The following is a 6,983-nucleotide window of genomic DNA, read 5'->3' as shown; positions in this document are numbered from 1 at the left end:
AGCTTAAAGCTTCTTACTTTAAAAGGGACATAATTAACTTTATCAAAATTTTGATGGCTTTTTACTTCTAACTCCTGCTTTCAAACACACAGTGATCCAAAAGAAAAAACACTTCTTATAGTGCCTCTTATAAACTAATAGAATTTTAATTACATAGCACTGTATACATTTCTTTAGCTAATTTGACTAAATTATTCATAGCCAAATGATAGCAATCAAATAATTTCTTTGCCTGGATTTATTTACAAACATTGCAAAGACACCAAAAACTTTCGTCTCTAGCATTTTTACAAAGTTCAACTGCTGTTCCCAGTAGCAACTACTGAGGCCTTGGCTACACTAGTGCTTTACAGCACTGCAACTTTCTCACTCAGGGGTGTGAAAAAAACACCCCCCTGAGCGCTGCAAGATACAGTGCTGTAAAGAGCCAGTGTAAACAGTGCTGCAAGCTAAACCCCATGAGGATGTGGAGTACGTGCAGCACTGGGAGAGCTCTCTCCCAGCACTGGCGCTGCGACCACACTCGCACTTGGCAGCGCTTTGAAGTTTCAAGTGTAGCCATACCCTGAGTTAACTTCTCACTCTTTCCTTAAATCACTTGCTTGTCTCCCAACACTTTTATCAACTCAAATCACCATTTCAAGTATTGTCCTGGGTATCTAAAATCCCCACGCTTATACTTACTTACTCCTTCCTTCCACTATGTCCTCAAAATTTTCCAGCCCACTTTCCAATCTCTCTATCTGTCATCTGCCCGCCTAGGCCCAATCCTGCTTTTCTCGTTGAACTGTCCCTTCCATGGGCACCAGCTTTGTTTCACTACCAATTTACCTAGAAGGGTAGGCTTCTCAACTAGCCCCCACCCTTTCTGGTCTCTCCTCTTAAACATTCTTACTCACAAGGCTACCCGAGTCCTCCCCCGTGAGGTTTGCCACCTGTGCAAAAACACATGGCCCATTGGCATTTAACAATTTAGTTTCCTCTTGTGGCAAACACACTGCTGTTACAGCGTATGCTGAGCACAACTGGTTAAATTTTGACAAGTCCCTGAAGGACCGGTACTTGCTTAGGCAGTGCTTCCTTTTCTGCCTGGAAATCCTGTCTCAGGGCTTGCAACTTGCCCTGGGCGTAGGTTTGAGTTGCTGCCTGGTTCATGATCTATGCTCTTAATTGCTTAAATCTAGTTATCAAATACATATCTCTTCCCTTTTCCCCAACTTCTCTATTGCCCAGTCCTGCTACAGGTAGGGGTAGATCCACCTGCCACCCTTCCCGGTCAACGGGCTTGGAGAGAGGAATGCTAAACCCCTCTCCAGTTCTCAGACTTACTGCAGCTGAGTGTCGGCATGCCTTTAATCATACAATCCTCAACATGTAACAACAACAGTACCAAGCAAAGCAAACATAAAAATAATGAGGGCAAAACAAATAGATGGTGTAAATTCTGCACGGCTCCCCCCTTCTCAATTGCCCACTAAACTATGACAAATTTCTGTTACCAATCTATCCCTCATGTCAGGTGATCAGGCTGACACTACAGGATCGTTGGGGGAAGATAAAGAAAACATACCATATGACTGAATTTTAAAGCTTCATTAATAAAATAATAAAACAACAAAAGAGACTGTTGGGAACTTTCCCACATCACTCAGGAAAAACATTAATGACCCAAGCCCTAAGCCGCTTTCATACTCACACACGTACATTCAGACTGGCCGCATCTGTGTATAATGTTCAAAGAAGGGGGAGAGGTGGAAGGGAGATTATCCTGTATACAACTTGTCCAGAATTTCCAACATGCTTCCGCTCTTGGGAAGCCATTCTTTTACACCCTGGAATCTCCTGCGGCATCTCTTTCAGAGATTCCAGTCCAGGTTGGCTGCCTGTGGCTTCTTCGGCATCACCAACACACACCGGCTCCAGGGTCGCAAAGGCACACTTTTGGATCTCACTGGACAGTTAAGCTTTGCAAATGTAATCTCAGTTCTGTAACTTGTATTGTGTTTGGCTTGCCTCTGTCTATATTTTTTCACAGCCAGCTGGGGCCAAAAGTAGTTTTTCTTTGTACTTGGAATGGTCTGCACTGATTCTTGACCTTGAACGCAAAACAACTTGCTCTTTATCTCTGGGCCAAGCTGATTTTCAAATTAACCCATTCCTTTCCTCAATAGACAAATTGCTCACACTGTGTCAGAGGCTTTGGTGGAACAGGGTATCGTCAAATGATCCATTCTCTGTTGCTCGTTCCCAGCTTCTGGCAAAAAGAGGCTAGAGACACCATCCCTGCCCATCCTAGCTAATAGCCCGTGATGGACCTATCCTCCATGACCTTATCTAGTTCTTTTTTGAACCCTGTTATAGTCTTGACTTTCACAACATCCTCTGGCAAGGAGTTCCACAGGTTGACCATACATTGGGTGAAAAACATATTTCCTTTTATGTGTTTTAAACCTGCTGCCTACTAATTTATTTTGATGACTCCTAGTTTGTGTGTTATGAAAAGGAGTAAATAACACTTCCTTAATTACTTTCACCACACCAGTCATGATTTTATAGAGCTCAATAATATCCTCTCTTTTCCAAGCTGAGAAGTCCCAGTCTTATTAATCTCTCCTCGTATGGAAGCTGTTCCATACCCAAAATCATTTCAGTTGTCCTTTACTGAACCTTTTCCAATTCCAATGTATCTTTTTTTTGAGATGGGGCAATCACATCTGCAGGTAGTATTCAAGATGTGACGGTACCATAGATTTATAGAGAGGCAATATGATACTTTCTGTCTTATTATCTGTCCCTTTCTTTATTATCACCAACAGCCTGTTTGCTTTTTTAAGTGGCACTGCGCATTGAGTGGATATTTTCAGAGAACTATCCACAATGAATCCAAGATCTTTGAGTGGTAACAGCTAATTTAGATCACACTTTTGTATAGGTATAGTTGGGCTTATGTTTTCCAATGTACCTTACTTTGTATTTATCAACATTTAATTTCATCTTTCATTTTATTGCCCAGTCACCTGATTTTGTGAGATCTTTGTGTAGCTCTTCACTGTCTGCTTGGGACTTAACTATCTTAAGTAGTTTGATATCATCTGCACATTTTGCCACCTCACTGTTTACCCCTTTTTCCAGATCATTTATGAATATGTTGAATAGGACTGGTCCCAGTACAGACCCCTAGGAGACACCACTATTTACCTCTCTACATTCTGAAAAGTGACCATTTATTCCTACCCTTTGTTTCCAGTCCATGAGAGGACCTGCCTTCTTATCCCATGACAGCTGACTTTGCTTAAGAGCCTTTGGTGAGGGAACTTGTCAAGGATATCGGAAAATCTAAGTACACTACATCCACTGAATCCCCTTTGTCCACATGCTTGTTGACTCCCTCAAAGAATTCTAGTCAACTGGTGACACATTATTTCCCTTTACAAAAGCAATGTTGACTTTTCACCAACAAATTATGTTCATGTATGTCTCTGACAATTTTGTTCTTTATGATAGTTTCAATCAGTTTGCCCAGTACTGAAGTGTCACTCACAGCCAATCATGGAGGAGGCAGAAAGATGAGGACTGTTCATCTCTGCTTACAAGGATGTCCAGGCTCCCCCTCCCAGTGCCCCAGAGGGATGCAGGCTCTCCAGACCAAGCCTGTGAGCATGCACCATTGCCCATGTTCTATGTAAGGAGACAGTACAAGGGGAGAGAGAGAGAGTGTGTGCATGTTGGCCAACATATGAGAGCAGAGCTACACACACACAGGAAGAAAAACAAATTTAGCACCTGTAGTCACCTTCCTGGCTCTCCACAAAGAGTTCCAGCACTTCAGGAACACTCCATAGCACCCGACAACTCCTTGAAAGGGCACAAAGGATTCCCCCAAGCTTATCATGCCACAGTTATGTGTTGAGGCCTTTCCTCAGGGGCCCACCCAATACTAACATATTCTCTACCCTGACTCTTTGCAGCTCTCCCTCAATACTTTACATCAGGAAATGTCCATTCCAGGTAACGACCCTGCAGATCACTGTCTGGCTTCCATCCCTAGAGATGGGCTCAGGGTTGCTGCTCCTTCTTTGGTCTCTGCCACAGGTTGGCCAATCTCTCATCTGATCGATCTCAGTAGGAACTGAAAAGAGAAAGAGAGAATACTTGTCAACTAGGCCATCAGGTGCATGGAAGACAGACGCACACACACAGGTGTCACTGCCTGCTGCTCACTGGAGCCCCCTTCTTTATTCCTCTCCAGCCCTCCGAGGGCCTAAAATGCTTGTCATTCCTAAGGAGCTACAGCCCTCCAGGAAAGGGACAATCCCAGACCATTGCCAACCACAGGCAGAGTCCTACCTTCCCCAGGACCATTCCCAAGGATGTGAGATGCAACTCTCTGCTCTCAAGGAGGCACCTCACTATGCAGATACTGGTTAGAGAACTATTTAACAAACACACACACCTGCTCCTCCAACATCACGAGAAGGCTCATAAGCTCCACTGCCAAGGGAGAGGTCTAGATTGTGCAGCTCCCTTAACTCCAGATGCTCCTCCTCTGTCTGCAGCTGCTCCACTGGCCTGCTGCAGGCCTCCACAAGAACAGTAAATAACCTATGGAAGACTCTGGCCCCTCCCCAGCCTTAATACCAGGAAGTCCCATATCCAACGAGGAAGAACACAATCTGAAGAATACTACAGCAAATCCAGATGAGGAATTCAAAGCACTGACCTCTTATTCAGCCACATACGCAGAAGACAGCAACATGATGACTATTCATGTCTCTTTAGAAGGATGTCCAGGCTGCTCAGATCTACTTCTACCACCTTCTCCTCCAGCTAGGGTTCCTGGATGATTCCTCTGCAAACTAATAAAGCCAAGCAAGAACTATCACTACACAGAGCTCTATTGGCACCTTTAACTGTACCCTCATCCCTGACTCCCTGTCCCATTCTATCTACATCAGCCCCACTCGATGAACAGAGACTGAGTCAACACTGACAGTCACCGCTCCACTCTACTATCTACTACCCTGCAGGATTTTCATCCCCTCCTACTTCTCCATGGCTCATGAGACCAAGCCTGTGGGGATGCACACCTAGTTCGCCTGCCCGTGTCCTATGAAAGGTGACAACACAAGGAGAGGAAAGGGGAGAGAGTCAGTCCATGGGGCTGATCGATGGACAAGCTCAGTAGGCAGTTTGAGGTCCGTGCATCCATGGCTTAGTCAAATGAATGACTGTCTGGGATATATGTGGGTGAAGGCAGCACTGCAGGATACAGGGGTGTAGGGTTCCCAAGCTGTACTGAGGGAATGTGGGATTCAGAAGCCTCAGAGACTAAGGACAGGGTGGAGGGGGGTTGGAGGGCCAAAGTGTGGCTCGGAAAAGAAACAGGAATTGGAAAGGTAAACCTGGCAGGCTGTGGGTGGCATGGGGGAGTGCGGTGCTGGGAAAGTGGGGCCTAGGAACGGAGAAATAGGTTGGAGCCAATTGGAGTTGGGGTGTGGGGATGAAGCCTCCTGGAGGATGTTGGGGTACCCTGAGATGGAGAGGTAGATGGGATGGATTAGGAGGGCCAAGTGAAAGTGGAGAGCAGGCTGGAATGCACTGAAGGAGATGATAGGGGTCCCAGCGTTGAGGGAGATGGCTATAGTGAACTGGGGACACATACTGGGGAGAAAGGAGAGAGACAAGCTGAGGGGCCCTATGGGTGGAGGGAGGGACTGGGAGGAAGGGTAGGGATGGGGGTTCATATTGGGGACTGTTGGAGGGAAGACAAAGGGGCACTGGGGGGGGCCACAGACGGAGGGCTGGACTGGGGTGCAGGTTGGGCTCGGGGTGTTGGGAGGGAGGAGCAAAAAGGGCTGAGGGGCCCAAAAGTGGGAGAAAGAAAGAGCTGAGCAATGCCTATGGGTGGAGGCATGGGTGAAGGGAGGGTAGGGATAGAGGTGCAGGTCAGGATGGGTTGGGAAGGTATTGGAGAGAGATAGGGGCTGAGGGGTCCCACAAGTGCAGGGATGAACTGAGGGAGGTGGGGGTAAGGGTTGGGGAAGGTTGGGGTGGGCTGGGGACATTGGGGAGGAAGGGGACTGAGGAGTCCTACAAGAGGAGGCATGGATGGGGGAAGGCTAGGTATAGTGGTGCAGGTTGAGGCGGCCTAGGGGGTGTTGGAGGGAGAAAAAAGGAGGAGTCAGAGGCCCCATGGATGGGGGACAGGCTGGGGGGGATGGGCACTGATAGGGGAAGGGTGGGGCAGGCTGAGGGGCCCATGCAGGGAATGGGGTGGGAAAGGGGAGCTGAGGGGTCCATTGGGAGGCTTTGCTGGGGGGTTGGAGGAGAAAGAGGGGCTAAGGGACCCATGGGGGAAATGGACTGGACTTGGGGGGGGTTGGAGGGTTGTGGAAGGGGGGCTGAGGGCCCATGAGGGGGTTGGAGGGAGGAAAAGGGGGGCTGAGGGGCCCATGGGGGGACTGGGCTGGAGGGGGGTTGGTGAGAGGAGAAAGGGGGCTGAAGGTCCCATGGTGGAGGGAGGAGAAAGGGGGGCTGAGGGGTCCATGGGGGGAATGGGCTGGGGAGGTTGGATGAATGAGAAGGGTTAGGGGGCTTGATCTAGGTGAGTGGGGGGGTGAGGGCTTGGGATGGGGGAGCAAGAGCTGAAGAGGTTTCAGACGAGGAAACTAAGGCACATAAACCAGGGAGGGGAAGCAAAGTTGAGGGGGGGGAATGGCTGAGGAAACCCCCATAACCTACTGTACCCAATCCTGGCAGGGGTCACCCCTCCCCCTCACTGCAAATTTGGCTGCTCCCCTGGCAGCACAGCTCAGTGATGCTCCCTCTGTAACTCGCTGCTGCACACACTGAGGGCAGGTCCCAGCTTGTGCTTGTGCTTCTCACCCTGCACTGGCAGCTCCAAGGTTCTGGCTACTCCCTCCACGGTGGGAGAAAGCACAAGACACTCCCTCTCCCTCACCACCTCCAAAGGTGAATAAGAG

Source organism: Gopherus evgoodei, unplaced genomic scaffold, assembly GCF_007399415.2.
Source record: "Gopherus evgoodei ecotype Sinaloan lineage unplaced genomic scaffold, rGopEvg1_v1.p scaffold_51_arrow_ctg1, whole genome shotgun sequence".
NCBI classification, from domain to species: domain Eukaryota; kingdom Metazoa; phylum Chordata; order Testudines; family Testudinidae; genus Gopherus; species Gopherus evgoodei.
The sequence above is the reverse complement of the archived record's forward strand: the minus strand, read 5'-3'. Positions refer to the sequence as shown.